Raw genomic sequence first — 10,522 nt, forward strand, 5'->3', positions numbered from 1 at the left:
ACTATATAGCTCCTACGGAGCAGAGTAGCGCAATCCTTTGAACTCCGTGTTTTGCCGACAACATGGCCGACAGAGCGGCTCGGCGCGAGTCACGTGGTACTCAGGGTTCCAGGAGGCGGCCCGCCCTATGGGAGAATACATGGAGATCGATACAACACGGCTGATTAAAAAATGAACGGCGAGTTCACACTTTTCAAAACTAGCCTGTCGTGAAGTTAGTAAAGCACTAAACACTTTATCAAAGTTTTATTAATATCGGATGCGTGTGAAAATTTTGAGAAGGCAATTTCCAAGGCAATGGCGTTTGAAGCAGACGATTTTTGCTCGCAGCGGAGATGGGCTTTTCGGGTTGGCCAGAGTGGGTCACGTGAATGGTGTGACGTCGCCGTGTCGTCTGCTGCATGATGCCGCTCAAGCAATTTTTTAAAAAAGTCAGGTCCTTTCAAGGCACAAAACTTAGCGCAAATTATTCTAAAATGTTCCATTATTATGTCAAAAACGATTGCCATTCCGTACATTCCCACATTACTGAAGAAACAACGATTTTCTCACGTTTTCCATGCATTTCTGACCGCAGTTGGAACCTCCGGCCGTTCGCCGCTAGTCGCCGAGAGGCGGCGTTCTAGATTGCGCTACTCTGCTCCGAAGGAGCTATATAGTGCTCTAGTCGTGGCCGGAGACGAGACAACCTCCGTCACTAGCTGTCAAGGCTTTACAAACGAGGCGTTAGCGACATCCAACAGGTGCTCTTCGGTAATCGTTTAATTCGTTTTAAAATTTCTTTTCGTGACTTTTTTAACAAGATATTGGTGTGTTCGATGTGATACTACTCCTTTGAACACATATAGACCATAAAATAAGCGCCGAAAGTTTGTTGTAGTATCCCTTTAAATCGACCGGAAAATTCGGTTTCTTAACCTATCGCGCTACGACTTTGTGCAGCGTTGCCCACAGATCATGCTTTTTTTTTTTGTAAAATTTGCGAAGAGCGAACTTATCTAAGGAAGAAGTAAAGAAAGAAAAAGGCTTAGGTCCTATGGAAACGCAGCGACGCCACCGGTCTGCAAACAACACAGGCCGCGACGCCAACTGCCGCCAACGAACGAGCAGACGACGCCGAGAGCCGGCGTATTTAGCAGACAAGGAACTGCAGCTCCTTGTTACCGCGCCTGTCTTTTTTGTTTCTGCGACTGTCGCCGCCTGCGGAACGCGCAGGCGACGAAGGTTTTGAGTCGAAAAGATCGTCTGCTAAAAATGCCTGCTCTCGGCGCCGTATGCTCGTTTGTTGGCGGCGTTGCGCCATCTCTTGTCTCCCGTGCGAAACGGCGCCGTGTTGTTTGCAGACCGGTGGCGTCGCTGCGTTTCCATAGGAGCTACGCCTTTTTCTTTCTTTACTTTTACCTCAGGTAAGTTCACTCTTTGCAATTGTTATGAAAAAACAAAACAAAAAAGCACCATCTGTGGGCAACGCTGCGCAAAGTCGTAGCGCGATAGGTTAAGAAACCGAATTTTCCGGTCGATTTAAAGCGCCTGGCGTCTCTTTGTTTCACCCTGTAGAACATGAGTAGTACTTGTTTACTAGGTGCACATGCAGCCGATGCGTCGTGGTGCCTGAATTCAATCCTCTTGAGCGCCGCTGCTTCATGGAAATGAGCAGGAAACTTACAGACCTGCAGTTGAGGTCTCACTTCGAGACCTGTGAGCTTTAGTAAACTCGCCTAGGGTTGTAATCATCATCACCAAAGTGCATCGAGCGTATCCATCGTTTACCCACGGATTCTAAAAGTTGTCCTGCGGGAGCCGCAGTCAGCCTCCGGTCCATCTCTTGTATGTCTCTCGGAAATGCATGCAGTGCGATCACTTCTTGAGTTGCTGAAATACCGGGATATAGTCCCTCACACAGCACCTTTTGGGCATTGTAGTTGATCACGTCAATTCACGGAGTCCACTTCTTCTACCTTTACAGCAACATCAAGCGATGAAAAGCAAATAAAAGAAACGTCGTCTGCTTGTATAAATCACGACTAGGGTGATTTTTTTTTTGGCGTGTCAGAGGCTTTTTAAGCTGAGACTAGAAACTCCGCTTTCAGCGCGAGCTTTGTGCCTTTGCTAACACATATGTGAACGTGCAGGTACCCGCAACCAAAGCACTTTCGAAAGCCAGCAAACTGACGCTGAAGGCGGAGCTTCTAGTCTCAGTTTAAAGACAAAAGGAGTATAGGCAACGACCGTGCAAGTGAGGTTTGCTCCCTCTGTGTCTTTTAAAGTCTTACCAGCGTTCAGCTGGCAATCGCTTTGCGTGTCCCGCCACTATTGCGGTTTAGGACGGGGGTCAACGTTGACGTCTTCCTCGCTATTTGTCTAATCATTAGCTCCTAGGTAAGGGTAATGCGCCAGACATCTGCCGCGTGTTTCTTCCGCAACTGGACAGTCACAGTACGGTCTGGTCGTCGGAAAGCTCAGCCGGCTCAGGCGTTGGTAGGCTTGTCAAGTTCAAACAGCGGCCATTTTTCATGACAGACCGTCTCCGGCGGGTAGCTCCACCGATGCGAGTTCATCTTCCGCTCGTCGATTTGGGGTGGGTCCCACGGAGCATGTCCTAGGGCGACGAAAATAATCCCTGGAGAAGGGGAACAAGAGGGACAAAGGACAAACACAAATCTCCAAACACAGCTAGGTGACTGGTGCGCGACCGAAAAAATACGCCTGGTCCGGGTATCGAACCCGGGACCTCTCCATTACAGGTGGAGTGCTCTACCAATTGAGCTAACCAGGGGTTAGACATCAGTAGGGCAAACGGGTTTTATCAGCCGCCACCAGTCTAACACCAACAAGGGTGAAGCTTGCAATTTAAGGTAATGATTATAATGCAATTAAATGCAAAGGTGCAAGCGAGCTGGATAAAAATGACGAAAATACTCCCTGGAGAAGGAGAACAAGAGGGACAAAGGACAAACACAAATCTCCAAACACAGCTAGGTGACTGGTGCGCGACCGAAAAAATCCGCCTGGTCCGGGTATCGAACCCGGGACCTCTCCATTACAGGTGGAGCGCTCTACCAATTGAGCTAACCAGGGGTTAGACATCAGTAGAGAAAACGGGTTTTATCAGCCGCCACCAGTCTAACACCAACAAGAGTGAAGCTTGCAATTTAAGGTAATGATTATAATGCAATTAAATGCAAAGGTGCAAGCGAGCTGGATAAGAATGACGAAAATAATCCCTGGAGAAGGGGAACAAGAGGGACAAAGGACAAACACAAATCTCCAAACACATCTAGGTGACTGGTGCGCGACCGAAAAAATCCGCCTGGTCCGGGTATCGAACCCGGGACCTCTCCATTACAGGTGGAGCGCTGTACCAATTGAGCTAACTAGGGGTTAGACATCAGTAGAGCAAACGGGTTTTATCAGCCGCCACCAGTCTAACACCAACAAGGGTGAAGCTTGCAATTTAAGGTAATGATTATAATGCAATTAAATGCAAAGCTGCAAGCGAGCTGGATAAGAATGACGAAAATAATCCCTGGAGAAGGGGAACAAGAGGGACAAAGGACAAACACAAATCTCCAAAAACAGCTAGGTGACTGGTGCGCGACCGAAAAAATCCGCCTGGTCCGGGTATCGAACCCGGGACCTCTCCATTACAGGTGGAGCGCTCTACCAATTGAGCTAACCAGGGGTTAGACATCAGTAGAGCAAACGGGTTTTATCAGCCGCCACCAGTCTAACACCAACAAGGGTGAAGCTTGCAATTTAAGGTAATGATTATAATGCAATTAAATGCAAAGCTGCAAGCGAGCTGGATAAGAATGACGAAAATAATCCCTGGAGAAGGGGAACAAGAGGGACAAAGGACAAACACAAATCTCCAAACACAGCTAGGTGACTGGTGCGCGACCGAAAAAATCCGCCTGGTCCGGGTATCGAACCCGGGACCTCTCCATTACAGGTGGAGCGCTCTACCAATTGAGCTAACCAGGGGTTAGACATCAGTAGAGCAAACGGGTTTTATCAGCCGCCACCAGTCTAACACCAACAAGGGTGAAGCTTGCAATTTAAGGTAATTATTATAATGCAATTAAATGCAAAGCTGCAAGCGAGCTTATTTAGTGGCACTAGTGGTAACGATACACTTTTTTGGTATTTGCACTACTTTGTTTTTTTCAACCCTTGAAATATTGCCCTAGAATTGACATTTTTCAGCACAAATATGTTTTTAATGACAAGTGCTAGGACAATGAAATTAGCTACAGATGTAGTGCTTATTATTAATAATATGCAGAAAAAAAATTTAATGTAGTGTAACATTTTTTTTGTTTAGATATTTTATATTAAACGTAGCACTTTTTGGTGCTTCGAGTCATGGTACTTCATTTGGGCCACAAGTCGAGCTCTCATGGGCAAAAAGAAAAGCAAGACGGCATCCCAAACTCTCGCCCTCCAACTGGGCCTGACGGAACCTGAACTTGCGAATTTGGCCGGAGACGCGTTCTTCCCACAGCCAGCCACTCAGCCCGTATTAAAAGACCCCGTCTACTCCCCCAAAAAATCGTTGTGCCCAACCACGGTATGGACCGGCCGTTTTCCCTTGGGGAATTAAATTGGGCGATTCACAAAAGCAAGACGCGATCCGCACCCGGGCCGGACAACGTCACCCCTGCCACGCTTCGGAACCTCCCTGACGAGACCCGCTTGCAGCTCCTTGACTGGATTAACGCAATCTGGGTATCTGGAGAGCTCCCCCAAGCATGGAAGCACTCGATCGTCGTGCCAATCCCCAAGGGGAACAAGGCCCGCAACACCATTAAAAACTTCCGCCCAATCTCGCTCACTTCCTGCGTGTGCAAGACCATGGAGCGAATGGTTCTCGCCAGACTAGATTGGTACCTCGAAAACAGCAACGCATTTCACCCTGCACAGACCGGCTTTCGGACCGGCCTAGGTACGCAGGACAGTCTGGCTCTCATTTCCCACCATATCATCCGCACCAAAGGTCGACGGCAGAATCACGCCTGCACCTTCGTCGCCGTAGATGTCAGTCGAGCTTTCGACTCCGTCCCGCACTCCTCCATCATGACAGCTGCGGTCAGTCTTGGCATCTCTGGCCGAGCACTCAATTTTATTCGTAGCTTTTTGGCCAATCGCACGTTTTCAGTAGCCACTGGCCGAGAAGCAGAACAAACCCAGCCCAAACCGAATCGGCTGGGAGTGCCTCAAGGCTCCGTTCTATCCCCGACACTTTTTAATATCGTGATGGCCGCCCTGCCGCACGCCTTAGCCGAGATTTCCGATATCGGCTTCACCCTATATGCCGACGACCTGACGATCTGGGCTTCTCACACCTGCAGCTTAGAAAAACAGGAAAAGGTTCTACAACATGCACTGGACGTCGTCGAGGCACATCTTTTCCGGGTGGGACTTCGTGCCTCCCCCGAGAAGACCACTTACGTCTGTGTCGCGTCCAAAAAGTATCGTGATGCTCAAGTAGCGGAGCGACTTCATCTCGTCTTGGCCGGACGACGCATTAGCCCCTCCCCTTCTGTGCGAGTGCTCGGCATAGCAATTCGAGAGGACGCTGCTGCCGATTCCTGGCTTGAAGAGACAATAGAAACTCGTAACAAGGCACTCAACGTCATCCGCCGAATTTGCAGCTCTGGAGGGGGTGCTTCCGATACCGTCGCCAAACGACTGTACAAAGCACTCGTGGTGTCGCGAGTTTGCTATGTAGCACGTCATTTTTGGCTCTCTAAGGCACATTGGACCAAATTAGAAACTCTCAACAACCGTGCTCGGCGCGTAATCACCGGACTTCCACGCTTCACCCCTCTCAGCACTCTGAGAGCAACATCTGGAATAAACGACCTTCGGGATGTCGTCGAGACGAGAATGAGCGCTCACGAAAAGCGACTACAACTTACCCCTTCAGGCCGAGGCATTTTGTCCCTTTTGGACAAGACGACCACCAAACTTCCGCGCTATCCAGCCACACTCCCTCCATGGGAAGATCTGGCTGACATAACCACCACCCGCCCACTGCCCCGAAAGGGTGATGCTGAACAGCTCGCCCGTCGAGGTCGCGCACACATAAAAACGGTCAACAGCTGGGACCCCGCCTTTTTCGCTGCCGTATACACTGACGTCGCCTGTCTCGAAGGTCCACAACCAAGGAAGACAATTGCGGCCTTCTTCCCCATGAGCAAGGCTGCATACCACGATGTCATCCCTCCCTCCTCCTCGACCAAACAGGGAGAACTCCACGCCATTTGCCTGGCTTTAGCATCAGCCCAGGAAGCTATGTCCTCCTCCACATCCGCCCTCCCTGCGAACCTTCGCATCTTTTCAGATTCACGGGAAGCAATCAAAGAATGCAAGGCTAGAGCCAGCCATTCAAAGCTAGTGCGAAAAATAAAAACTTCGCTTTGCAACTTCGTGGCCAGGGAGTTCACGTCAAGATCGAATGGGTACCTGGCCACGCCGGGATTCCTGGAAATGAAGAGGCTCATCGAATCGCCCGTGCCGCACTCTTCCTCTCGGGCGAGGAGACGAGTCCCTCACATCAATCAGAACACGGATACGCGACGCAGCGTGATCGCGCTTCCTGTCTCCGAACCTACAACCGCCAGTCCACCGCCCTCAACGATCACGCGGAACTGGACCCGGACGAGCACCGCACTCTCATCAGAAACGAATGTCGCATTCGGCTCGAGGAACTTCTGCCCGAGGACCCGGACCCTCTTCCGTCGGGTTTGGGTCGTCGAGCAAGAGTCCTCCTTCTGCGCATCAGAACGGACACAACGGTCGATCCAGCACGAATAGCAACATGGAGCCAAAACAAGTCCTCGGGAATGTGCCAGCGCTGCAAACTCGGAGCCCGGGCTACCTTCGCCCACCTTGCCTGGTCCTGCCCGGACCTGGCAGCAATACGATCCCGCCACCGGCCACTCGATATTATCCAGCTCGAAAGCTGGACGCACCCTCCAGGAACAGAGGGTGCACGTAAGCGTGTGCTGCGGACCCTCCTCGACTTCGTGTTCGAGGCGGGACTGCAAGCGCATATCTGACTTCCCTCACGGCCTAGCAGCCAGGCGTCCGGCCACCGCTGCATTCTATCCTTTCTCTTTCTTTTTTTCGGCCAAATAATAAACGTTTTACTGACTGACTGAATCTCCGAGTCTTTTTACTTTCACATTAAAAATATATATTGGAAGATTTGCAATCGATAAATGAATGGCTCAAGTACTGAGTCAGGTTAAGCAATCTAAGACAAATAATTACACAAGCGTAGCGTGATATAATGTGTTCATTATTTGATATGATTGAAATTAATAAAAAAGTAAAGACGAAAAGGAAAAGAATACACCCGAGTTCACTTCATGCCTAGAGCCACTAAATGAGCTTTAAAGTATCGGCACTTCGTTCCCCAAAATTGTTTTGGGCGCTGCCATTTTGGGTCTTGTTCAGTGCAAACGCAACGGCCGATCGTCATGATCCAAAAGTACGACTTCCTCAGCATTAGATGCGGTGCTAGAAAGCTTATGCAATATTGCAATGCTCTGTCGCGGGTTGTTGAAACAATCGTGGGGGACGGAAAAGCGTTTCCTGTGATTTTATATATAGCTTCAGATAACTGGCAACCATGATTTTCAGCCACAATATGGCTAAGTGTCGTTACTCTGAACCGTAGCTACTTTACTGGCACAAGCGGGAACAATGAGGAAGAGGCAGATGTCAAAAGCTAGAGGCTTGTGGAATCCACGGGGCTTGCGTCATGGCCCCTCCAGGTATTACAAGCCTCTTGAACAAGAGCATGAATAATGTCATTAAATAAGCTACGCTTTAGAGTAGCGACACTTGGCCATATTGTGGCTTAACATCATGGTTTCCAGTTGTTTGAAGCTTTACCTGAAATCACAAGAAACGCTTTTCCGTCCTCCACTTTAAACAGTTTGCGACAAAGCAAAGCAACATTACATGAGCTTCCTAACACCGAATCTAATGCTGAGAATGTCGCACTTTTGAATCATGACGACCGGCAGTTGCGACTCTGCACAAGCACCAAAATGGCGGCGTTCGCAACACTGTCGGGGAAGAGAGTGCCGATACTCTAAGCGCCGCTCATTTATTGACTCTAGTTCCCGCGAAACTCCTTTCCCTGACTGAAACTGAAACTAAATAAAAATACTTCACCATTATTATAGCTTATTTAGTTATAACCAACTGCACATAATGAAAGGACGAAGCGGCCGGGTAGGAAAAACGCGGGTTTCATGTGCGACCGTTCTAACCGTCCCAAAAGAGAGAACGCGCGAGCTTTCGTTGGTTTAAAAAAAGGCATCCAAAGAAAAGAGTCGGCACGCTGTGTTCTTTCTTATTAGGCGTCTAATTGCAAATTGTTGTGTGTATGTTTATACAGCCGGAAGTTAGTCCGCCTTAGTGGGCGTCTGGTGTCTCAGCTGTAAATGAGCATTTTAGCCAGTGCGGTACCACCGCAAACCTGGGGTCTTTAACGTGCACCACGCAGTAGGGATACACGACCGCACGCCGGTACGATGCTCATCCAGATCGAAACGGGCATGGGGCGGGGTGGGTTCTGCAGCGCGAGCGTTTGGCTCCAAGCGCTCCGAGCTGGTGTGCGCTAGACCATGCCTTTGGCCACCGACTTCCCCCCCCCCCCCCCTCCCCCCTTTTGTGCGTCTAATTTATATACAGGTATAAGTATTTGAAGATCGACGATGGACGTCAATGGTCTCGAGGTAATGTAACGCAATAACATTATATAAATCATAAATTTGTCGAAGGACTGAACGACTCAATTTTTCAAATCATGGATTGTAATATGGCGGCAGCCTATTGTACTTACTGTTGATGAAGAGCAATATGAGGTGACGAGGTAATGATTATATGATGAGGCTGTATAAGGACGACGATTTTAGTGGGTGTCAAACCACAACGTACAGTGCCAGACTTGTTTCAAGTATCGTGTACCCAAATACTTTCTTCACCCGCAACAGAATATGGTAGAATCAATGCGGCTGCTTTACAACTGTACGTGGAACAGGAAACCTGCACTGTGCAGAAGTGCGGCTTATTCGTTAATATGAGGAACAGATTTCTAGCAGCATTCCCTGATTGACTACTTGGAACAAATGGCCTCGTTGAAGTAAAGTGTCCCCGTTCCAAAAGATTCTTGAAGCATACTTAAACCGCAGAGGAGTATGAGACGAAAAATAAGAAATAGGAGCCCGGTGTGAAAGGTCCAAATCACCACCATAGCTTCTATTATCAAATACAAGGGCAGTTACACAATACACAAAGAGAGTTTTGTGATTTTGTTATATTCACACTCAAGGGCATTGATATCCAACGTGTTCAGAGGGATGACACCTTCTGGTCAACCAACATAGAGCCTTTTCTACTCAAGTTTTACTCGGAAGGCCCGAATTCCGCTGAAATTCCTCACGTAGACGAGTTCTCCGACCGGATAAACTGCCATTACTCCCCGATCTGGGAATCTCTCGATCTTCGTTCGTAGGCCATAGTATCATGAGATCGAGGGGCGTGGCTCTTTGTCCGCCGAATACTGTAAAACCCTTAATGTTCGCGAGCCCTCAATTTTCGCGAATTTCACGAACTGAAGAATTCGCGAAATTTAAGGGCGCGCGAAAATTTCGGTTCTGAAGATTTTCAATGCAGGCGTCTGGAATTCGCGAAATTTGGTGGTCGCGACTACGTCATCTGTGACTGATTCGCGAAAAATAGGGGCCGCGAAATTAAAGGGTTTTACAGTATTGCTTCGGCGGGTGTTTTTACCGTGTAAGATGAGACCGTCGCGTGCTGCTGGAACAAGAACCTGGCGATTCTTCACTGAACTCCTTCCTCCGTAAGCTTCAAAAGGGGAGTTTTCAGTTTCGCACACCATCTGTTCTGCTTGCCCGTTAGTTGCAGGATGCTATGGTGCACTAATGTGATGCCTGATGCCGGTTTTTTTTTTCTTCAAAAACTTGTTTATTTTATTTGAAGCAAGATTTGGCGCGTTATCAGAGAAAAGTATTTTCGGTAGGGCAAAAGTAGGTAAAAGAGACCGTAGAACGTCAATGACGCGTTTGGACGTCGTGGCAGGCATCGTGTAAACTTCCAGCCACTTAGAGTACGCATCGACCATGACTCCGCAGATGCGGATCACGTTTCGCCACCCACCGACTGAATAGTGGATCGTTTTCAGTTTCTGTTCATGATGGCGTTGGACTCAAGGAAGACTTCGAGTATTTCCAGAAAGTTTCTGGAACTGTAATGTAACAACCTTTACAACATCTTCCGGACCCCGTGAAACACAATATTTCGTGACGTTATTTTAGTCGTCATTAAAATGGTGAGGTAAGTACCGTAAATCGCGACGCGGTTTACTTGACGTCCGCTTCCACTGGTGTCTTGGAAGTTGAGTCTACTGAGCGTGCATTCCTGCAGAAGAAATTTTCATTGATAGAATATTGACACGTCAATCAACATTTGATTCCTTCTT

Source organism: Ixodes scapularis, unplaced genomic scaffold, assembly GCF_016920785.2.
Source record: "Ixodes scapularis isolate PalLabHiFi unplaced genomic scaffold, ASM1692078v2 PGA_scaffold6__148_contigs__length_123643588, whole genome shotgun sequence".
NCBI classification, from domain to species: domain Eukaryota; kingdom Metazoa; phylum Arthropoda; class Arachnida; order Ixodida; family Ixodidae; genus Ixodes; species Ixodes scapularis.